The sequence below is a fragment of the Giraffa tippelskirchi genome, chromosome 11 (genome assembly GCF_054371585.1).
Source record: "Giraffa tippelskirchi isolate mGirTip1 chromosome 11, T2T-mGirTip1v1.2.pri, whole genome shotgun sequence".
Classification (NCBI taxonomy): Eukaryota; Metazoa; Chordata; class Mammalia; order Artiodactyla; family Giraffidae; genus Giraffa; species Giraffa tippelskirchi.
In genome coordinates this window covers 31905842-31931178 of record NC_137285.1, presented here as the reverse complement: position 1 = coordinate 31931178, position 25337 = coordinate 31905842, and positions in this window count along the sequence as shown.

Below are 25337 nucleotides of genomic sequence, written 5' to 3'. Positions count from 1 at the left end.
TTAGGTGCAATAAGCACATCCAGCACAGAACCCCAGAGCTCCTTGAAAAAAATGGTTGATTCTAGGCCTAGGGAATGTAATACACAATGTGAGCCTGGAGCATAATTAACCCAAAAAGTAGGAAATGCTGTATTAAACATGCACACACACACACACACACTCATGCACACACATACACACACCAATGGGAACATGTAAAAGGGGAACAGAAATCAATTGAAAAAGCTCCCAATGGCCCAAACTGGAATCATTCTAACAATTAAGCAAATAACATATTATTAGATTATGCCTCAAAGCATAAAACAAATACCTTGAGTCCATACTCATCTAAATAAATGACTGAGTTAATAAATAAATTAATGAGAGTAAAAAATGCCCAGTGTAGAAGAATTCCAAATAATTTATGTAGATACTGTCCCCTTAATATGGTGGAGCTGGTGGAACATCACATCCTTCCCTCCCACTGGTCCTTAGTAACTTCCTTCCAAAGAATACAGGATGAAAAGGGGGCAAAGGAGTAATCAAGTTGGAAACTGTGGTGGACAAATATTATCTGAGCCAGGTAATCAAAGTTAGTATCAACAATGATAAATCATGTTGAGAATACGTATCCTTGATGTGATTGATGAAAATATCACTTTATCTGTGACTTTTCTCCCAAGACATATATCCTCAGTCTATTCATGGAAAATAGAAAAAGTAAGACAAACCCAGACTGAACCACATTCTACATAATATCTGACCAGTACTATTCAAAATTGTCAAGGTCCTTGAAAACAAGGTAAGTCTGAGAAATGGTCACAGCCAAAAGTATTCCATGCAAACATAACTACTGAATGTTGACATGGCATCTTGTATTGGATCCTGAGATAAAACAGCAAAAGAAAAAAAGTTAAAGAAATTTTTAAAATATGGTCTTGAGTTAATAATATTGCTTCAGTACTAATTCACTAATACAAATATTTCAGACATAGATAAGATGTTAGCAATCAGGGAAATAAGATGCAGAATATAAGAGGACTCTCTATACTGTCTTTATACCTTTTCTATAAATCTAGAAATTTCCTAAAATAGAAAATTTACTAAAAATCGTCCTTATATTTGGAAAAGATGAAAACTCTAACTTGAAAAGATATGTGCACCCTAATGTTCACAGCAACACTATTTACTATAGCCAAAACATGGAAGCAATACATACTGTATGTATTTGTACACATACAGTGGAATATTACTCAACATGCTCTAGCACTGGGTTGCACCATAAGCAATTGGTGGAAATCAAGCCAGTTTTGACGTTAAAAAAAAAAAAAAAACAGAAACTTAAAATGGTTTGACCTAATAATCCACAGAGAATGGTCTTCGGTGTCAATAGCATTTAAAAATTTAATAACAACTGTCAACATAGGCCTCCAAAAAGGTTGTACATCAGTTTATATCAATGGCAGAGGAGAGGCCAGGGTACTCTTCACTCTTGGTCAATGGGTCAGTCCCAGGGCAACCAGTGGCAGCAGTGAGGCCAGAGAGCCCTCCACTCCTTGGCGTCCTCCAACGTTGGCTCCAGGCTTCCCCGGACCCTCTTCTTGGTGGCTCCAGCAGGGTCGCTGCCTCAGTCCACTGGCAGCAATGTAGACCAATCTCTGACAGCTGGTGAAAGTTTACCCACTCAAGGAGGACCAGCAGTGAGACAACCAGGGCACCGGGCATGTAATCTAGCTACATAGAGCACCAGAAAGACATGTTTCTGCTAGTCAGGGCCTGACAAAACGTGGTCTACTGGAGAAGGGAATGGCAAACCACTTCAGTATTCTTACCTTGAGAACCCCATGAAAAGTATGAAAAGACAAAAAAATATGACACCAAAAGATGAGGCCCCTGAGTCAGTAGGTCTCCAATATGCTACTGGAAAAGACTGGAGAAATAATTCCAGAAAGAATGAAGAGCCTGAGCCGGAGCGGAAATGATGCCGAGTTGTGGTTGTGTCTGGTTGTGCAAGTAAAGTCTGATGCTGTAAAGAACAATATTGTGTAGGAACCTGGAATGTTAGGTCCATGAATCAAGGTAAATTAGAAGTGGTCAAACAGGAGATGGCAAGAGTGAACATTGACATTTTAGAAAACAATGAACTAAAATGGATGGGAAAGGGCAAATTTAATTCAGATGACCATTATATCTACATCATATCTAAGGGCAGGAATCCCTTGGAAGGAATGGAGTAGCCCTCATAGTCAACAAAAGAGTCTGAAATGCAGTACTTGGGTGCAATCTCAAAAATGACAGAATGATCTCTGTTCATTTCCAAGGCAAACGATTCAATATCACAGTAATCCAAGTCTATGCCCCAACCACAAATGCCAAAGAAGCTGAAGCTGAATGATTCTATGAAGACCTACAGGACTTCCTAGAACTAACAGAAAAATTAGATGTCCTTTTCACACAGGGTATTGAAATACATAAGTAGGAAGACAAGAGATACCTGGAGTAACAGGCAAGTTTGGCCTTGGAGTACAAAATGAAGCAGGGTAAAGGTTAACAGAGTTTTGCCAAGAGAACACTCTTGTCATAGAAAGCACCCTCATCCTATAACACAAGAGATGACTCTACACATGGACATCACCAGATGGTCAATACCAAAATCAGATTGATTATATTCTTTGCTGCCAAAGATGGAGAACCTCTACACAGTCAGCAAAATCAAGACCTGGAGCTTACTGTGACTCAGATCATTAGCTCCTTACTCCAAAATTCAGGCTCAAATTGAAGAAAGTAGCAAAAACCACTAGGCTATTCAGGAATGACCTAAATCAAATCCCTTGTAATTATATAATGAAGGTGATGAATAAATTCAAGGGACTAAATCTGGTAGACAAAGTGCACGGGAAACTATGGACGGAGGTTCATACCATTGTACAGGAGGTGGTGACTAAAACCATTCCCAAGAAAAAGATATATAAGAAGGCAAAGTGGTTGTCTGAGGAGGCCTTACAAACAACTGAAAAATGAAGAGATGCTAATGGCAAAGGACAAAAGGACAGTTACACTCATCTGAATGCAGAGTTCTGGTGAATAGCAAGGAAAGATAAAAGAGCCTTCCTAAGTGAATGATGCAAAGAAACGAAGGAAAACAATAGAATGGGAAAGACCAGAGATCTCTTCAAGAAAATTCAAGATAACAAGGGAATATTTCATGCAAGATGGGCTCAATAAAGAACAGAAATGGCAAGGACCTAACAGAAGAAGAGATTAAGAAGATGTGGCAAGAATACACAGAAGAACTGTACGATAAAGGTCTTAAAGACCAAGATAACCACAATGGTGTGGTCACTCCCCTAGAGCTAGACATCCTGGAATGTGAAGTCAAGTGGGCCTTAGGAAGTGTTACTACAAACAAAGCCAGTGGAGGTGATGGAATTACAGCTGAGCTATTTCAAATCCTAAACGATGATGCTATTAATGTACCACACTCAATATGTCAGCAAACTTGGAAAACTGAGCAGTGGCCACAGGACTGGGAAAGGTCAATTTTCATTCCAATACTAAAGAGGGAAATATCTAAGAATGTTCAAACTACTGCACAGTTGCATGCTTTTCACATGCTAGCAAGATTATCCTCAAAATCCTTCAAGCTAGGCTTCAACAATGCATGAACTGAGAAATTCCAGAAGTACAAGCTGGATTTAGAAAAGGCAGAGGAACCAGAAATCAAATTGCCAACATCCACTAGATCACAGAAAAAGCAAGGGAATTAAAAAAAAATCTACTTTTGCTTCATTGACTATGCTAAAGCCTTTGACTGTGTGGATCACCACAAACTGTGGAAAATTCTTAGAGACGACAGTAACAGACCACCTTACCTGTCTCCTGAGAAACCTGTATGCAGGTCAAGAAGCAACGGAAAGAACCGGACATAAAACAATGAACTGGTTTAAAATTGGAAAGGAGTACTTCAGGGTTGTATATTGTCACCCTATTTATTTAATTTATATGCAGAGTACATCATGAGTAATGCCAAGCTGAATGAAGCACAAGCTGGGACCAAGATTGCCAGGAGAAATATCAACAACCTCAGATATGCAGATGATACCACTCTGGTGGTAGAAAATGAGGAGGAACTAAAAAGCCACTTATGAAGGTGAAAGAGGAGAGAGAAAAAGCTAGCTTGAAACACACCATTCAAGAAAAAAACGGAAAAAAAAAAAGAAAGAAAAAAATGGGGGGAGGTCATGGAATCTGGTCCCATCACTTCATGGCACATAGATGGGGAAAAAGTGGAAACGGTGACAGATTTCATTTTCTTGGGCCCCAAAATCACTGCAGATGGTGACTTCAGCCATAAAATTTAAAGACTCCTTAGAAGAAAAGCTATGACAAGCCCGGAGACTGTTTAAAAGCCAAGGCATCACTTTGCTGATTAAGGTCTGCATAGTCAAAGCTACGGTTTTTTCAGTAGTCATGTCTGAATGTGAAAATTGGACTATAAAGAAGGCTGAGTGCTGAAGAACTGATGTTTTTGAACTCTGGTGCTAGAAGAGACTCTTGAGAGTCCTTTGAACAGCAAGGAGATCAAACCAGTCAATCTTAAAGGAAACCAACCCTAATATTCATTGGAAGGACTGATGCTGAAGCTGAAGCTCCAATACTTTGGCCATCTGATGTGAATGGTAGATTCATTGGAAAAGACCCTGATGCTGAGAAAGATTGAGGGCAAGATGAGAAGGGGGTGGGAGAAGATGAGATAATTGGATGGTATCAATGACTCAACAGACACGAGTTTGAAAAAATTCAGGGAGATGGTGAAGGACAGTGAAACCTGATGTGTTGCAATCCATGGGATCACAAACAGTCAGACATGACTGAGCAACTGAACAACAAAAACAACCTAAAAAGAGTGAAATAATGCAATTTTTAGCAACATATATGGACCTAGAAATTATCACATTAAGTGAAGTAAGACATAGAAAAACAAATATCGTATGGTATCACTTATATGTGGTATTTAAAGAAAATTATATAAATGAACTTAAATACAAGACTGAAACAGAACCACAGACATAGAATACAAATTATGACTACCAAAGGGAAAAGAGTTGGGGGAAGGAATAAATTAGGAGTTTGGAATTAACAGATACACCCAATGATATATTGTCAGCTACAAATTGGTACTTGCCTTTGGCACTGGCCATCAACCTCTACAAGGATTAAATCATGTGCTGCTGCAGCTGCTGACCTTCAACACCCCTGAAAGGAATTCAAGGTGGAAAGAAGAAATGACGCATTCTGTGCTCTGGGAAAAACTGGTGAAATGTCTTCAGTTAGTTAGATAATTTCAGAAGATTTTATGAGTCCTATTCTTGTATCTCCTCATATTTAGAAAAGCACTAAAGTCCTTCATGATCCTTGTGACTAGCAGAAAACTTCTAAAAAGAAAATATGTGCTTGATTGCATGTACTCCTCCTTTACCAAAGCCACATATATACTGATCTATACTCCCCTACCCTGCCCTGCCATCCACCTCTTTGGAGCAGTTTCTCCGATCTATCTGAGGTGCTGTGTCCTGGGCTATAGTCCTCATTTTGTCCCACGTAAAACTTAACTAACAATTTTCACATTGTGAATTTTTACATGGTTAATACTGTATAGCACAAGGAATTATATTCAATATCTTATAATAACATATAAAAGGAAAAAATCTATTTCTGCTTAATTGACTATGGCAAAGCCTTTGACTGTGTGGATCACAATAAACTGGAAAATTCTGAAAGAGATGGGAATACCAGACCACCTGACCTGCCTCTTGAGAAACCTATATGCAGGTCAGGAAGCAATAGTTAGAACTGGACATGGAACAACAGAATAGTTCCAAATAGGAAAAGGAGTATGTCAAGGCTGTATATTGTCACCCTGCTTATTTAACTTATATGCAGAGTACGTCATGAGAATGCTGAGCTGGAGGAAGCACAAGTTGGAATCAAGATTGCCAGGAGAAATATCAATAACCTCAGATATGCAGATGACACCACCCTTATGGCAGAAAGTGAAGAAGAACTAAAGAGCCTCTTGATGAAAGGGAAAGAGGAGAGTGAAAAAGATGGCTTAAAGCTCAACATTCAGAAAACTAAGATCATGGCATCTGGTCCCATCACTTCATGGCAAATAGATGGGGAAACAGTGGAAACAGTGTCAGACTTTATTTTTGGGGGCTCCAAAATCACTGCAGATGGTGATTGCAGCCATGAAATGAAAAGACACTTACTCCTTGGAAGGAAAGTTATGACCAACCTAGACAGCATATTAAAAAGCAGAGATTACTTTGCCAACAAAGATCCGTCTAGTAAAGGCTATGGTTTTTCCAGTGGTCATGTATGGATGTGAGAGTTGGGCTATAAAGAAAGCTGAGCACAGAAGAATTGATGCTTTTGAACTGTGGTGTTGGAGAAGACTCTTGAGAGTCTCTTGGACTGCAAGGAGATCCAACCAGTCCATCCTAAAGGAAATCAGTCCTGGGTGTCCATTGGAAGGTCTGATGTTGAAACTGAAACTCCAATACTTTGGCCACCTGATGCGAAAAGCTGACTCACTGGAAAAGACCCTGATGCTGGGAAAGATTGAGGGCAGGAGGAGAAGGGGATGACAGAGGATGAGATGGTTGGATGGCATCACCGACTCGATGGACATGGGTTTGGGTGGACTCAGGGAGTTGTGATGGACAGGGAGGCCTGGCGTGCTGCAGTTCATGAGGTCACAAAGAATCGGACACGACTGAGTGACTGAACTGAATCTGCAAAAGAATATATATATATAGACACATACATATGTATATACATTTTGTTGTTGTTCAGCTGCTCACTTGTGTCCAAGTCTTTGCAACCCCATGGACTGCAGCAGGACAGGCTTCCTTGTCCTTCACCATCTCCCAGAGTTTGCTCAAACTCACATCCATTGAGTTGATAATGTGGGTCTTCCACATCGCAGGCAGGTTCTTTACTGTCTCAGACATCAGGAGTTGCGTATATATATATATACACATATATGACATATATGTATAACTGAATCACTTTACTGTATACTTAAAATTGACACAACGTTGTAAATTAACTATACTTCAATTTTAAAAAGTTATAAAAAATACATTGCCCCATTCGTATTCTTAAAAGTTAGGCACAAATTCAAACTCAATAGAATATACCTTCCATTTTCTAAGAACCAATTATTCTCATTTTCATTTCCAAGTGAATTATTAAACAGAATAATTTGAACAGAGGTTTAAAGAGCTTTACCCTAGATGTCTCTTTTGTTTTAATCATGAAACTCAAATATGCATAGTGTTATAGATTGTATATCCCTTTTAAATTATTATAACAAGAGTGTCCAAGGAAAAAGGGAAATAAGTCAAAATCTTATCATTTACTGTTAAGAAATGTCCTAATTTGAAGAGTCTGTCAGAAATGTTTTTACACAGTGTACCATGTTGCATATTGTCCCCTCAAAATTCATATCCACAGTAACCTCACACTGTGAACTTATTTGGAAATAGAGTCCTTGAGGATATGATTAGGTGAATCAAAGTGATATCATTCTAGAACAGGGTTGGCCCTAATTCAATGACTGGAGTCCTTACAGGAAAAGAAAAAAGACATACGGTGAGAAAAAGAGAAGAAATAGACACACCACACAGACACACAGAGAAAATCAGACAGAGAATGCCAAGTGACACTGGAGACAAAGATTGCAATGATGCAGCTACCAGGCCAAAAAAAGGCAATTGGTATCCACCAGAAGGAAAAAATCTTTCCCTAGAGCCTTTAGCAATTAGCATTGTCCTGGCAACCTCTTGATTTCAGGCTTCTAGCCTCCAGAACTGTAAGAGAACAAATCCTGTTGTTTTAAGCCACCGAGTTTATGGTAATTTGTTCTGGCAGCCCTAGGAAATGAATGCAGCCCTAGGAAATGAATGCACGTAGATTTTCAGGGTGGGAGATATACCAGGATGAAAGTGGTGCTTATGTCTTCCTCAGAGCTAATTCCTTGTCGTATTTCTTTTTCTCCAGCAGTTGCAGACTGCTGATGGATGCAAGAGTGTTGAAATGAGCACTGATTCTTGATCTCAGAAAACATCACATTAACATCATCTACTCTTATCAGAGCTATCACAGCTTCTCGTCTCTGACTACCAAATTGTGCTATTTGGAGGAAGTCACTTCCATTAATTAACAATTCCTTTCATAAATCAATTGTTTTCTTTTCTAAGCCCAAGAGCCTAACTTTAGCTACTTAACCTCATTACGTCCTTGACATCACTTGGGTGAAATTCTAAAACTTTTTTCATTTACTTTCTTGACAAAAAGCAAAAATACACACCAGACAATCACATTAAGGCTTCTCCTGTAATTAAATCTTTTATCTAAAGTTAACATGGCTGAGAAGAATAGAATATAAAGAGTCTTTGGTCTCAGTCTTCCCAACACTATCTTTTATTTCTAAAATCCATAAAATACTCCAAGATAGTCTACTGAAAAAAGAGGTCAAACCTAATTTTTATTCTGAAAAGAAGGTCTTGAGAATTGCAATATTTCCCCCACCCTCACTCCTCTGCTTTACCTATGAAACTATTAGTATAAGATATATTAAGATAAATAGGAAAGAAATGAGATTTTAACAGTGAGAAAATGAGAGAGCCTTTTCAGCAAGATATTTGAGTTCCTACAGTAGAGAAGTGATTTCACAGTATAGGTGAAGCAAAATCACTGGAAGTAAAAGTCCTTTTTTAATTCAAAATGGGGAGGGGCTGGAGAACATCATACTAAAATAAATGTCTGATAAGTCTACAGCAGGCTTTAATTACCTGTGAACAAGGAACTATGGAAGGTAAATAACATGGTGACATTAAGATTCCCAGTAACATAGGTCATTATTTTTACAGAAAAGCAATTGCAATAACCTGCTTAGTATTTTCCTCTCAATATTGCTGAGAAAGAAATAGATTGGCACTAACAAAATAAGACCTGACAAGTGAGTGATACACCCAACAATACCAACTCCCTGGATAACAACCTTACTTTTCTGTCCAAATCTTTTCTGAACTGCTTTTACTCTTGACAACCCATAAAATAATTCCTTTTTCATATGCCCCATGATTCAACATTTATTTGGTGTTTGTATAAAATAGAATTCAAAGTAAGTTGCAAGTGTTCCATATTAGAATACAGGTAGGATGAAAAAAAAATGTTAGTTGTTCCATCATGTACAATTCTTTGCAACCCTATGGACTATAGCCCACCAGGTTCCTCTGTCCATGGTATTCTCCAGGCAAGAATACTGGAATGGGTAGCTATTTCCTCCTCCAGGGGATCTTCCCCACCCAGGGATCAAACCCAGTTACCGTCTTAGCCATCAGGGAAACCCTGAATCAATAAACACTAATAACTATATACATGGGCTAAGAGTAAGCATCAGAACTCATCTCTGTGTATACTTGGAATAAATAAATACAAGTAATGGCAATTACCATCTACTGTGCCTGTGCAAAATTCGATAAGATTCATACTTCCACTTTTGTCAGTAGTTCACTCCACTGTTGTTTGTGTTTTGGTTGTGGTTCCCAGAAAACAGACTTTTAGAAGGACTTTTGCTTACAGGAGTTTTGCCAGTTATTATTGTTAGGGGAATAATAAAAACTTGCCTTAAAGAAGTAAAGCGAGAAGGACTGGGCAGAAGGAGACATTGAGTTCAGATGCAATCTCAAAAGTAGCCTCAACCAATCAATCAGGGAGCTCTTAAGTAGGTCTGACTCTTCAAAGATGCCCCAAGAAAGAAATCAGAGACTTTTAACCCTATATTAATGAATCATTAGAAGTGGCTGCTGATGGGAATATGGCTTAACACCAGGAGAGACAACTCTCTTTCAAAGGCAACTGGCAGAGAAGGACTCAGTGGTGGGCTGTCAGCCAGCAACACCCCATCACCTGGGGATGAGGGTCACAGCCCAGATGGGAGGACTGGGAAGAGCATCTCTGCATCTACCTTAGTTTCCCATTGGTCCCCAGTATTCCCATCTTTGTTTACTTAATGCCACTACCATATCCTGCTCACATCCTTAATCTCCTCACCCTTTTACAAGTCTTGGTCCTGATGGCTTACAGTCTGTATCCATGTCCCTAAATACTTACTATTTCTGTACCCCAGTTAGGACTTTCATTTTATTCCAATAGAGCCAATAAGGCAGCTGATGCATCCTTAGAGGCAGGGAAAGAGGAAGTTCTATGACTGTAGTGGATGCCACAGATGTTCCACCCATAATCCCTCATCCCTACCTTTTCACTTTAGATGGGCAGAATGCCAACTACTAGCACTGCTTTCTGTTGCCTTACGATTTTCTGTTTTGCAAGAGCTCATTGTGCCCATCTCTATGCAAACCAGGGAAGCCTGGGAGAATCTAAACCAATGATTGATGAAAACTGGAATATAAACTACCTCAGATCTCATGCTCCTCATCTGGAACCCTACTGATATGTGTGTTCTGTCCTGGCACCAAATTTCCCCAGTGGGGTCAAACTCCAGTTACCCACAGTGGTGACTTGGTTACCACTTCCCTTCTCTATGGCATTTGTGCACTCCCTGATGAAGGTTTCTGAGGTTGTCTCCCAAATATACTACTTAAAGGCAAATCCTTACGTACTGGCCAGGTTCATGGATAGCCCAATTAAAGACAGTTGTATTAGTCCGAATATACCTCAAGGGAAAACTTTTAGGTGGTGATGCAAGATAGGAGTAAGGGGAAAAATAAGCAAAAGATGAATTTATAAATGAAGATTAAAAGAATGGAGTTAAGATAGAAAAAATATGTCAGAGGAGAAAAATAACAATATTTCAGAAGATTGATTTTTGGTATATTTTCATCCACTACATATTTTGATTTAGAGCCAGCATATCCCTCAACTAAGTATTTTAATGAGATTTACATACATCGTTAGTCATCATCTCATCACCAATAAGTAAATAAGCACATAAATAAATTGTGATGTATGTCAACTGTATGTATCTGAAGGACAGGAAACAAAAAGGTAGATCTGTGTTATAAACATGTGTTGTTTCTTAATTGTCCAGCCTCAAACCCTCAAAAGATAGTGTTAGTCCCTATCTTTGGGGATCCTTGTGTAGCATCCTGCAAGGTGGCTCCCACATCCCACTATGGAAGCCAGAGCAATAATGTTACATTCCTGCTCTGGCACGATTGCTGAATAGGCTCCTCAGAAGTTCTCTTCCTGGACTTGAATCTGAGTTGCCAAACTGATGGAGATGACATTCATCACAGTGTCAGCATTTGGATCAGAGTGTTTCTGCAGGGTGACCATGCCTGTGGATGCTGCAGTGAGGTCCTCACAAGCTTCCAGGTTCCTGCCTGTTCTTCCTATGTAGCTTTCTGCCTCCAACCAATTCCATGAATCCCTAATATCCATTCAATAAATGTCATGCCTGCTAAGGGAGGAAGATTCATGCAGATGTACTCTATGTAGCAGCTAAGACTTCCAACGGAAACTTGGAAAGTTTGGAATTGGTAACCTGACCATGATGGAGAAGCCCATGGAACTCTTGTAAATATTTCTATGAGACCATTTAGAGCTTCCTGATACGAGTCATTGCCAAGCCTTGATCTTTGTATCTTTACAGCCTATTCCTTTAAGGTGCTTACTTTATCGTTCTCAATCAAAGAAATGTAAAGTATATTTTTAAGTTAAAAATTATAGGTGTATGAGTTTTATAATTTATCTACATCTAAGTCCATATGACATTTTTTAATCTTTCTAATATCTAATATCTAATATTTGTGTAAACCTGACTTAAAGTCCAAATGTACATCTCATAATTGCACATTTTTTTAATCTGATCAAAATCACATGTTAAAAAAGAAATATACATTTCCCATTAATAATTTATTTTAATTTGCATTAAGAGTAAATGCAGAAGAAATTGATAAACTCGGTAATAAAGTACTATGAGAAAATATTGAGAAAGTTAATTTAAACTGTATATTTAAAACAAACTGATGAAAAGATCCCTCTGTAAAAGTTTTCAAAATCATCATTTTCAAATATATTCTTATTTTAAAAATCAAATTTATGTTGCCTATTTTTTAAATTAATTTTTTGAAGGACAATTGCTTTAGAGAATTTTACTGTTTTCTGTCAAACCTCAACATGAATCAGCCATATTTTTAACATTTAAAATAGAAGACTCTTCCTATTTAAAATTAATTAAGCCAAAGAGGAGCATCTTCTGTATATTGGGTACATAAACGTATTTCAACTGTATCATGCTAACTGATCCAAGACATCTTCCATTGTTTTAATTATCTGCATGGTTTATCAGGATATGGAGTGGGAAAGTAATAATCACTCGTGTGGTTAGATTTATCTTAATTTTTAAACTGTTTAGTTTCATTTATCTGAAAGAAAAATCTCTTTAATTATTTTTAAAGACTAGACAAATTGATTTAAATCTGGATGTGAAGTCTTATCATGGTTGGAAAGGCAGCAGTAAATACATGAGTGTATAGGGTCTTGCTGAGATCTAGGTTCATACAATGATGAAACCAAATAGAAGTTTAGTCATTTAGGCAAGATCTGATTAATGTTCATAAAGACTGAGTTAGTATTGTTATTTGTTGATAAATACAACCATTAATTATTTTTGCATCTTGGCCTCATACTAGAGATAGAAGAGTGGATTTTATGATTTATGCATCACTTAGGACACGGTCTCTATTGACCATAATAATGATCTATCAAATAATGAGCTACCAAAAGGTGAAGTAGTTTTAATTTAAAGATCTGACATATTACTTCCCAAACTGCATACTTCATCTAGTTTGAAAAGACTACCTTTGAAAAACTGGATGAAAAGTAGAATTTTTAAACTCTACTTTCCCATAACCTGCATACATAAAATAAAGGTCTTTTACATGTCATATAAGATGTTGCCAGATCTGGATGCTCTAAGCTTTTTACTTACCCACATAAACCATTGATTCCTGCAATACTGAACTTTTGGAAGTGTCTTCAGTTTTTCATGCCTTTCTTCGTGCTTCCAATTTAAAAAGCGCTCTTTCTCTATTCCTTCATTTAGGGCTTATGTCAGATATCATCTCCTATGGTAAGCTTTCCCTAACTCCCCAACTTTTGCCTCTCCTCTACTGCTACATGACCTCTTTTTCATAACCTTGTTGGTACCCTGAGAGTCTGTTTCAAAAAAAAGATAGATTTGGAAGAAACTTCAAGGTGACTATGAGCATCTTGGTGGCAGGTGCTATGACTTACTCTCCTTGTCTCAGACAACTAGCACAGGTATTGACATATGCTGGGTCTTGGTATGTTTTCATTTTACAAATGAATGAAAAAATGTCACATTCCTCTATAGGACTGATGCCTTGAAATATGCCATCCAGTTATTGGAAGAGTTACAGCAACAAAAGGTTGAGAAAATATCTTTGGTGTACAAAATACAGATACTTATAATCAGAATTATTTTTCTTATTGAATTACTCCCATTGATAAAAAAATGCCCTTTTGTTTTCATTTTTCTAATACATAGTATCCATATTTTGACTTTTCTTCCAATAGTTGAAATGGAAGGTTTATTCACCTTTGGTTTAAATCTATTGTACATACATGTAATTTAATGACTTTTAATAGCTTGTAATAAATTAAAACATAGACCACAAATAATGCAAGGAAAGAGATACACTGTGAAAATAGTAGGGGGGGTCTAAAAGCTCATTATTTTACTTTATTCTTACTGTCAGGCAAAAAGATTATGTAACTGAACTCTTGACAGAATAGTTTTTTAGCTATGTTATCTGCATTTATATTTTCTCATTATTATTTGATTTTCTATCACTTTCTTCTTTTATCATTAATTTTTAAACTCTGAGGGTGTTTCACTTCTTTTCTTGTCTATCCCATGATTGAACTATTTTATAAGCCCAGGAAATAATGTTGGCAACTACAGTTAAAGAGTAAAAACCATTAAAATGTAACAAAGTTCAGAACACTTACCCTAGAGGAATGGGTGTCCCAATTTCCACTCACTACTTAAAAGATGCATTGCTATACAACTTAGGACAAAGTCAGGTTATTGCAAGGCAACCAATCATTGGTCTAATTGCATTTATGGAAAAGGTTATCAAGGGCATATCTTTTCTTGAATCCTAAAAGTGTTGACCCCATTGCAGTGTCTTCACTTTCATCAATAAAACACATGCAAATACTTATGGCTGCATACCCTATAAGTTAGACAGACTTTTGAATCCATGTACCACCTCCTACAGTGGGCTTCCCTGGTGGCTCAGTCGGTAAAGAATCTGTCTGCTACAGTAAAGACAGTGCTCAGGAATGAAAAATAAAAGATAAGTATCTTATCTTCTTAAATAACATTAAATTAATACCATAATAGTCAAAAGAGCTGGTCCACAGACAGAAATAATATGAGGACTGGATCAAAAAGGAACCTAAGGGATTTGCTGCCATTTAGGGAGAATGTATTAAAGAATATGTAATGTAGGGGACTTGCCTGGTGGTCCAGTGGCTAAGACCTCTGAGCTCCCAATGCAGAGGGCCTGGATTCAATCCCTGGTCAGGGAACTAGTTTCTACATGCCACAACTAAAAGATCCTGCATACTGGGACTCAGCATGGCCAAATATACAAATGAATAAATAAATATTTAAAATATAGATAAAAATAAAATCATATTCAAAAAATACTTAATGCAAATGACTCAGAAGTAAGCAAGAATTTCCAAAACTTATTCATTTATCCTTTGAATAAAGACTCAGTAACTCTTAACAGTACCTGCTAGACATGTGTTGCCCCATACAGTAGTCATTTGCCACATGCGGCTATTTAATTTCCTTAAAGGACTTCATTTTTTTAGAGCAGTTTCATGTTCATAACAAAGGTAGGAGAGAAGTATAGTGGTTTCCCACATACACACAGCCTCACCCACCATCAACGTGTCTCACCAGCCTTTTATATTTGTTATGTGATGAGCCTATATGGGTATATCATGACCAAAAAAATCCATAGTTTACATTAGGGTTCTCTCTTGATGTTTTACATACTGTAGATTTGGACAAATGTATAATGAATAAGATGCATTCATAATTATAATATCAAAAGGAGAATTTGCAATTTCATAAAAATCTTCTGTCCTCTGCCTCTCATCTCTCCTCCCCCAATTTGGAGCAATAACTCAATTTCTTACTATCACAATAGTTTTATCTTTTCCAGAATAGGATATTGTTGGAATCATATAGTATATTCAGCCTTTGCAGATTGGCTTCTTTCACTTAGTCATGTGCATTTAAGGCTCCTCCATGTATTTTCGTGGCTCCATAACTTATTTCTTTTGAATATAATAATATTTCATTGTCAGAATGTGCCATAATTTATCTATCCATTCACCTATTAAAGGACTGGTTAGTGATTATAAATAAAGCTACTGTAAATATCTTTGTGTAGATTTTTAAGGACGTAAGTTTTCAGATTCTTTGGGTAAATATGAAGGGTCACAATTTCTGAATTATTTGTTGTTGTTGTTCAGTCACTCAATTGTGTCTGACTCTTTGTGACACCATGGAATCCAGCATACCAGGCTTCCCTGTCCTTCACCAACTCCCAGAGCTTGCTTAAACTCATGTCTATTGAGTCGGTGATGCCATCCAATCGTCTCATCCTGTCATCCCCTTCTCTTTTTGCCTTCAATCTTTCTGAGCATCAGGGTCTTTTCCAATGAGTAGGATCTTTGCATCAGGTGGCCAAAGTATTGGAGCTTCAGCTTCAGCATCAGTTCCTTCAATGAATAGTCGGATTGATTCCCTTTAGGATTAACTGATTTGATTACCTTGCTATCCAAAGGACTCTCAAAAGTCTCCTCCAACACCACAGTTCAAAAGCATCAATTCTTTGTACTCAGCCTTCTTTATGGTCCAATTCTCACATCCACTCATGACTACTGAAAAACCATAGATTTGACTATATGGACCTTTGTTGGCAATGTGATGTCTCAGTTTTTTAATATGCTGTCTAGGTGCATCATAGCTTTTCTTCCAAGGAGGAAGCATCTTTTAATTTTGTGGCTGAAGTGATTTTTGAGCCTAAGAAAATAAAATATGTCACTGTTTCCACTTTCTCCCTGTTTATTTGTCATGAAGTGATGGGACCAGATGCCATGATCTTAGTTTTTTGAATACTGAGTTTTAAGCCAGTTTTTTCACTCTCGTCTTTCACCTTTCATTAAAAGTCTCTTTAGTTCTTTTCACTTTCTGCCATAAGGGTGGTGTCACCTGCTTATCTGAGGTTGTTGATGTTTTTCCCTGCAATCCTGATTCCAGCTTGTGATTAATCTAGCCTGGCATTTCACATGGTGTACTCTGCATATAAGTTAAACAAGCAGGGTGACAATATACAGCCTTGATGTACTCCTTTCCCAATTTGGAACCATTCGTTGTCCCATGTCCAGTTCTAACTGTTGCTTCTTTATCTGTATATGTTTAGTTTTCTAAGAAACCAACAAACTGTCTTCCAAAGTGCACTATTTTGCATTCCCACCAGCAATGTAAGAAAACTCTTGTTGCTCTGTGAAAGTGTCAGTCGCTATCGTATCTGACTCTTTACAACCCCATGGACTACTGTAGCCCGCCAGGCTCCTCTGTCCATGGGATTCTCCAGGCATGAATACAGGAATGGGTTGCCATGCCCTTTTCCAGGGGATCTTCCCAACCCAGGGATTGAACATGCATCTTTTAAATCCCCCACATTGTGGGGATATTCTTTACCATCTGAGCCACCAGGGAAGCCAGTTTCTCTGTATCCTTGCCAACATTTGCTGTTGTCAGTGTTTCAGATTTGGGGCATTCTACTAGTTATGTAGTGGTATCTATTGTTTTAATTTAAATTTCCCTAATGACACTTGTGTAGCATATCATTTTCATATGCTTGTTTGCCGTCTATCTGTACGTCTTCTTTGGTGAAGTGTCTGTTAAGATCTCTGGTCCTTTTAAAAATCAGTTTATTTTCTTATTGTGAAGTTCTAAGAGTTCTTTGTGTATTCTGCATGTAGTACATCCAGTTGTTTCAGCATCACTTTTGAAGAAACTTTGTTTCATTGCATTGCCTTTGCTCCTTTACCAAAGGTCAGTTGTCTGTATTAATGTGAGTATATTTCTATTTCTCTCTATTCTGTTCCATTGATCTATTTGTCTGTTCTTTAACCAATACCATGTCATATAGATTGTGATAGCTTTACAGTACGTTTTGACGTCAAGGAGCATCAGTCCTCCAACTTTGCTCTACTTCTTCAATATTGGCTACTCTGAGGATTTTGTCTGTCCCTATAAACATTAAAATCAGTTTCTTGTTATTCACAAAATAACTTTCTGGGATTTGGATTAGGATTTTTGCATTGAATCTAAAAATCAAATTGAAAAGAATTGGCAGCTTGAAAATATTGTATCTTCCTAATCATGAACATGGACTATCTCTTTATTTAGTTAGTTCGTCTCTGATTTTGTTCATCAGAGTTTTGTAGTTTCCTTCATATAAATTTCATAATGTAAATATATTTTTGATTTCAAATTCCACTTTTTATTCCTGGTATATAGGAAAACAATTGACTTTTGCATCCTGTAATCTGCAACCTTACTTTAGTGGCTTATTATTAATAGTTCAAGGAGATTTTTGTTGATTCTTTTGGATTTTCTACCTAAATCAGCATGTCATCTATGAACAAAGGCAGTTCTATTCCTTCCTTCTCAGTCTGTATACCTTGATTTTCTTGTCTTGTCTTCATTCATTAGCAAGGGCTTACAGTGTGAAGCTGAAAAGAGTGATGAGAAGGGAAATCCTTGCCTTGTACCTGGTATTAGTGAAAAAAAAATATTTTGTAACATCAGTTGTAATGGTTCTGTAGATTTTTTTATGAACTTGAGAAAATTTCCTTTTATTCCTAGTTTACTCAGAGTTTGTTTGTTTTTTATGAATGTGTGGTAGATTTTTGTCAAATGCTTTTTCCCACATCTATTGATACAATTGTATGAAAAAAAAATTTTAAGCCTATTGATATGATGGATTACATTAATTGACTTTGGAATGTTGAACTAGCATTGTATACCTGGTATGAATCCCACTTTGTTGTGATGTATAATTCTTTGTATATGTTGTTGGATATTATTTGCTAATATTATGTTGGGAATTTTTGCATCTGTGTTAATGAAAGACATTTCCCTGTAGTTTTCTTTTCTTGTAGTGTCTTTGTCTGATTTTGGTTAGCATAATGAAGGCCTCATAAAATGAGTCCCGAGGCTTCTTTCCTCTGAAATAGATAGTAGAGAATTGCTATAATTTCTTCCTTAAAAGCTTGGTAGAATTCACCAGTGGATTTCTGTACCAGAGACTGGTGTTGTTTTAGAAAGCTATTAATTTTTATTTCAATTTATTTCATAGATATAGGACTATTCAGATTGTCTATTTCTTCTTGTGTGAATCTTGGCAAATTGTGTCTTTCACGGAACTGATTTATTTCAACTAAGGTATCAAATTTGTGGGCATTGAATCAGTTATAGTATTTCTTATACAGAGAGGAACTATATAATGACTCAGATAACCATGGTAGCATTGTCACTTACCCAGAGCTAAACATCCTGGAGTGTGAGGTCAAGTGGGCCTTAGGAACCATTACTGACAAACAAAGCTAGTGGAGGTGACTGAGTTCCGACTGAACTGTTTAAAATCTTAAAAAGATGATGTTGTTAAAATGTTACACTCAATATGTCAGCAAATTTGAAACACTCAGCAGAGACCACAAGACTGAAAAGGTCAGTTTTCATTCCAATTCCAAAGAAGGGCAATGCCAAAGAATTTCAAACCACCATATAATTGTGCTCATTTTACAAGCTAGCAAGGTTAGGCTCAAAATCCTTCAAGCTAGGCTTCAGCAGTATCTAAACTAAGGACTTCCAAAAGGACAAGCTTAATTTTGAAAAGGCAGAGGAACCAGACATTAAATTGCCAACATTTATTGGATCCTGGAGAAAGTGAGGGAGTTCCAAAAAAGCAGCTACTTCTGCTTCACTGATTACACTAAAGCCTTTGACTGTGTGGATCACAACAAACTGTGGAAAATAGTTCAAGAGATGGGAATACCAGACCACCTTACCTATCTCCTGAAACCTGTACGTGGGTCAAAAAGCAACAGTTAGAACCGGACATGGAACAACAGACTGGTTCCAAATTGGGAAAGGCATATGACAAAGCTGTATATTGTCACCCTGCTTATTTAATTTCTATGCAGAGTACATCATGAGAAACGTGGAGCTTGATGAATCATAAGCTGAAATCAAGTTTTCCAGGAGAAATATCAACAACCTCAAACATGCAGATGATACTAGCCTAATGGCAAAAAGTAAAAAGGAACTAAAGAGCCTGTTGATGAAGGTGAAAGAGAAGAGTTAAAAAGCTGGCTTTAAACTCAGCATTCAAAAAACTAAGATCATAGTATCCAGTCCCATCACTTCATGGCAAATAGAAGGGGAAAAAGTGGTAGCAATGATAGATTTTATATTCTCGAGCTCCAAAATCACTGTTGATGGTGACTGAAGCCTTGAAGTTAAAAGACTCTTGCTCCTTGGAACAAAAGATGACAAGCCTAGACAGTGTATTAAAAAGCATAAACATCATTTTGCTGACAAACGTCTGTATAGTCAAATCTATGGTTTTTCCAGTAGTCATGTATGGGATATGAGTGTTGGACCATGAAGAAGGCTGAGCACCAAAGAACTGATGCTTTTGAATTGTGGGACTGGAGAAGATGGTTGAGAGTCCCTTGGATTACAAGGAGATCACATCTGTGAGCCCTAAAGGAAATCAACACTGACTATTCATTGGAAGGTTTGACACTGAAGCAGAAGCTCCAATACTTTGGCCACTTGATGCGAAGGGCCTACTTATTGAAAAAGACTGATACTGGGAAAAACTGAAGGCAAAAGAAGAAGGGGACAACAGAGAATGAGATGGTTGTATGGCATCTTCAACTCAATGGACATGAGTTTGAGCAAACTCTGGGAGATGGCGGAGGACAGAGAAGCCTGGTGAGCTACACAGTCCATGGGGTCACAAAGAACTGGACACGACTTTCTGACTGAACGGCATTCCATATTATCCTTTTAATTACCACAGTATCTGTGGTAATGCTCCCCTTTCACTTCTGATACTAGTAATTTGTGTTCTCTTTCTTATTTTCCTAGTTAGCCTTGCTAGAATTTTATTGATTTTATTAAAATGTCCAAATAACGTTGCTTTGGTTTTATTTACTTTTTCTTTTGATTTCCAGTTTTAAATTTCATTGATTTTTGCTCTAATTCTTATTATTTCTTTTCTTTTAGTTAGTTTAGATTTAATTTGCTCATCCTTTAAGCATTCCTAAAATGGAAATTTAGATTATTGTTTTTTTTCTTCTAAAATGCTTATGTAATGCTATAAATTTACTTCTAAGTGCTCCTTTTGCTGCATCCTACAAATTTCAATGTTGTGTTTTTTCATGTTTTATTAATATTTATTGCAATATAGTTTCTTTATAATCTTGTGTTAATTATGTACAGCAAAATGAATCAGTTATATATGTACATATATCCCCTCCTTTTTGGATTTCCTTCCCATTTAGGTCACCACAGAGCTTTGAATAGAGTTCCTTGTGATATGAACATTCCTAGGTTCTCATTAGATATACACGGTAGTGTATATATGGACTTCCCAGGTGGCACTAGTGGTAAAGAACCTGTCTGCCAATGCAGGAGATTTGAGAGATGCAGATTCAATCCTTGGGTCATAAAGATACCCTGAAGGAGGGCATGGACAACCCACTCATGTATTCTCGGCTGGAGAATCCCATGGACAGAGAAGCCTGGTGGGCTATAGTCCATAGGGCTGCAAAGAGTTGGACACAACTGAAGTGACTTAGCACGCACAGACGCACAGTGTATATATGTCAATCCCAATCTCCCAATTCATCTCACCCCTCATGGTATCAATAAGTTTGTTGTCTACATGTGTGCCTCTATTTATGCTTTGCAAATAAGCTCACTTGAATAATTTTTCTAGATTACATATATAAGCAATATTATATGATATTTGATTTTCTCTTTCTTACTTCACTTTATATGACAGTCTCTAGGTTTATCCATGTCTCTGTAAATGTCACTATTTAATTCCTTTTTAGGGCTGAGTAATACTCAGTTGCGTATCTGTGCCACATCTTCTTTGTCCATTCTTCTGCTAATGGATATTTTAGTTGCTCTCATGTCCTGGCTATTGTAAATAGTGCTGCATTGACCTTTCAGGTGTATGTATCTTTTTGAATTATGGTTTTCTCTGGGTATATTCCCAGGAGTGGAATTGCTGGGTCATATGGCAGTTCTATATTTAGCTTTTTGAAGAAACTCTGAACTGTTCTCCATAGTGACTGTACCAATTTACATTCCCACCAACAGTGTAGGAAGGTTCCCTTTTTCTCCACACCCTTCCCAGCATTTATTGTTTGTAGATTTTTTTGATGATGGCCATTCTGACCAGTATGAGATGATACCTCCTTGTAGTTTTGATTGTATTTCTCTAATAATTAGTGGTGTTGATCATCTTTTCATGCATTTATTGGCCATCTCTATGTCTTCTCTGAAGAAATGTCTATTTAGATTTCCCTCCCCATTTTTTGATTGAGTTGTTTGTTTATTTTTGATATTGAGTTGCATGAGCTGCTTATTTATTTTGGAGATTAATCCTTTGTTGGTTGCTTTGTTTCTAAATATTTTCTCCGACTCTGAGAGTTGTCTTTTTGTCTGCTTATAGTTGTCCCAAGAATCCTTGAATATCTTTTCTGTTTCTTTTTTTTTTAATTTTTATTCTCCTTTATTTGCAGTTTTTGAGGTTTCTGTTATATTCTCAAGCTCAAAATTCTTTTCTCAAACATGTCCTGTCTACTAACAAGCCTATCAAACAAATTCTTCATTTCTGTAAACATTCTTCTGCTATAGGGTTTTCTATCTCTGCTATTTCTTTCTGGTTTTATCTTAGGATCTCCATAACTGCTTACATGTCCACCTGTTCTTACATGCAGGGAAGCCTGGCATGCTGCAGTCCATGGGGTCACAAAGAGTTGGACATTACTGAGCAACTCAACTTCAATCTACTTTAACCAGTAGAACCTTTAGTGTATTAACCTTCAGTTCAGTTCAGTTCAGTCACTCAGTCTTGTCCGACTCTTTGCAACCCCATGAACCACAGCACGCCAGGCCTCCCTGTCCATCACCAACTCCCGGAGTTTACCCAAACTCATGTCCATTGAGTCCGTGATGCCATCCAACCATCTCATCCTCTGTCGTCCCCTTCTCCTCCTGCCCCCAATCCTTCCCAGCATTATGGTCTTTTCCAACGAGTCAACTCTTCGCATGAGGTGGCCAAAGTATTGGAGTTTCAGCATCAACATCAGACCTTCCAATGAACACCCAGGACTGATCTCCTTTAGGATGGATTGATTGGATCTCCTTGCAGTCCAAGGGACTCTCAAGAGTCTTCTCCAACACCACAGTTCAAAAGCATCAATTCTTTGGAGCTCAGCTTTCTTCACCGTCCAACTCTCACATCCATACATGACCACTGTTGTGTTAAATTCCCAATTTGATCATTCCAGCATCTTTGCCATGTGTGGTTAGGATCCTTGCTCCATGTCTTCAATTTGTGTGTTTTGCCATCAGTATGCTTGTAATTTTTTTTTTCTTTATAAGCAGACATGACATACCAGTAAAAGGAATTGCTATAAATAGGCCTTTAGTAATGTAGCAGTGAGGTATAGAAGAAGGGGAAGCATTGTATAGTTCTATGATCAGGTTGCAGACTTTTAGTGGACCTATACCTCTTAGACTGTGACTTTCGCAAGTGTTTTTAGTTATTTTCTCTCCACAGCTTAGGTAGGGGGAGGATGGCTATAGGTAGCTGGAGATGGCTATTTTCCTTCTCCCCCATGGAGGACTAGACCTGACTGGAATTGGGTATTTCCCTTGCCAAGGTCAGTTAGGCTGCAGTAATACCCCTGCAGGTTACACGCTGATTACCTGGCTTCTCCTAAGAACTGACCTTCTTAAGAGAAGCAAAGTGTTCTGGTGAATTTCAAAATAGTTGCTTTTACCCTCCCCCTGCCAGAAGCAAGAGGGAACTTTTCTCCAGCATTTACCAGGGAAATCTGGTCAAACTCCTGAAAGCAAATCTCGCAAAACTGTGAGGGCCTCCTTATAACTGGGCCCCCCTGGAGATTTTAAGTCTCGGAGTTGTCCACACTGAGCTTCAAGAAATTCATCAATACAGTTCAAATTTTCCTATACCAGCACTGGTTTTCACAGAAGTTTCCATTTGTGTCTCTGCTTAGGTAAGTTGTTATTCTCCGAATTTTTCTGTCTCTCAGATGTTGCGGAGCAGTGATTTTCCTGTGTCCTCACCTCTCTTCCAAGATTCTAGAAGAGTTGTAGATTTTTCAGTCTGTTCAGCTTTTGACTTGTTTTGAGGACAGAGTGGCAGCTTCTAGGATACTTAAATGCAGAAGCAGCCCTATTTAAAATAATTTTAATTAAATAAACCTAAAAATTCAGTTCTTCAGTTGCACTTGTCACATGCACAGTGGCTGCACATGCCATACTGGGCAGCAAAGAACATCCTCATCATTTCAGAAAGTGCTACTGGACAGTGCAGTACAATGCAGCATTCTGAACTAGTGTTAAATAATAAAACAATGTATTTTGAACAATTCACAATTAGAAAAATCTTCTATTGAAATGACTTGAGAAAGCTGTTGTCACATAAGAAAGAAATAGTAGATGGTGAATAAGAAAGCTTTAAACAGCTAAAAGTACATTTTCCTATATTTTTCTTTTTTGTAAAATGTAGAAACTACTTAATTGGATCTATTAATTAACACTCAGAAGATATTTTGTGCATTATGAATAATTATGTTTGGAGAATAAAGGAAATAGTAATACTAAGAAAATCCAAAAATATGGAGATTGAACTATTTTACTTCTGTTTGTTTAGATAACATTTCACTACCTTCTTTGGTAAGTTGAGCTTTCTTTTTTTTTTTAATTTTTAATCAGAGAATAATTGCTTTACAATGTTGTATTGGTTTCTGCCATACGACAACATGAATCAGTCACATATATATACACAATCCCTCCTTCTTGAGCCTCCATCCCACAAAAACCCACCCCATCCCACATCTCTAGATCACTACAGAGCACCAGATTTGCCTCCCTATGTCATATATATGTTGGACTTTCTAAGATTTCCAAAAAAGGCCAATTTATGCATGATAAAGGGTTATTCAGGGGCAGTATAAAAGTTGTTATTCTCTTTTTAATCTCTAATGAGAATAAAGACTCCAAAATTGATAATTATATAAAAGTACTGCTAATTTCTTCTTAAAATTCATGAACTTTTGTATTGTTTTACTTGCAGTCTTCGAGAAAAACTTTGAGAATTGGTTTTCTCTGCCCTAAAAAATATCAGAAATAGTACTTCTATTCAAGAGAACGTTCATTGGCCTTGAAAACAAAATAAATAATATTTGTTCTTCTTTCTGACCCTTATTTATTGTATTATAAAGTCACTTCCTCTCTATGTCTCAGTTTCTTCAAGTATGAAATCCTGCTTTGAATCAAATGAACAACCTCGAAGTCGAAGGCTGAGCGAGCACTTTTCATGCTGCTATCACTCACCCCCCGGCAGACACTGACAACCTGTTACAGCACCATTTCCCACGCAGCCAAGACACAACCTCAGGATCATTCTTAACATTATCCTCCATGAAACCACAAACAGTTAATTGCCATTTTATAATCAATTGAAACACTTCTAAATCTCTTACAACTATAACATTTTTTAAAAAACTACAAGATATATTTTACTTTTCTAGATAGAGGGAAAAAAATCATAAAGAAAAATCTTAGATTTATTCTTCAAGAACTCTGTCAATGATATTTAATTTTGTAAACGTAAATGAATTTTATCCCAGTGGATTAACCTATTAAGGATTATCTGTGATGTCCACAGAGCTGTAGCCTAGCTACAGCTGTAGTCTTAGCAATGCATGTATACAAAAAGTGGTGGGTGACATAATTATTTATTGAATATATGTAGTCTTTTGGAACCAGGGACGCTTATCGTGAAATTACCTTTCTCTTTCACATTGAGTTTGTATCTCCTCATCTGTGATTTCATGGTTCACTTTGAGTACCTACCACAATGCTT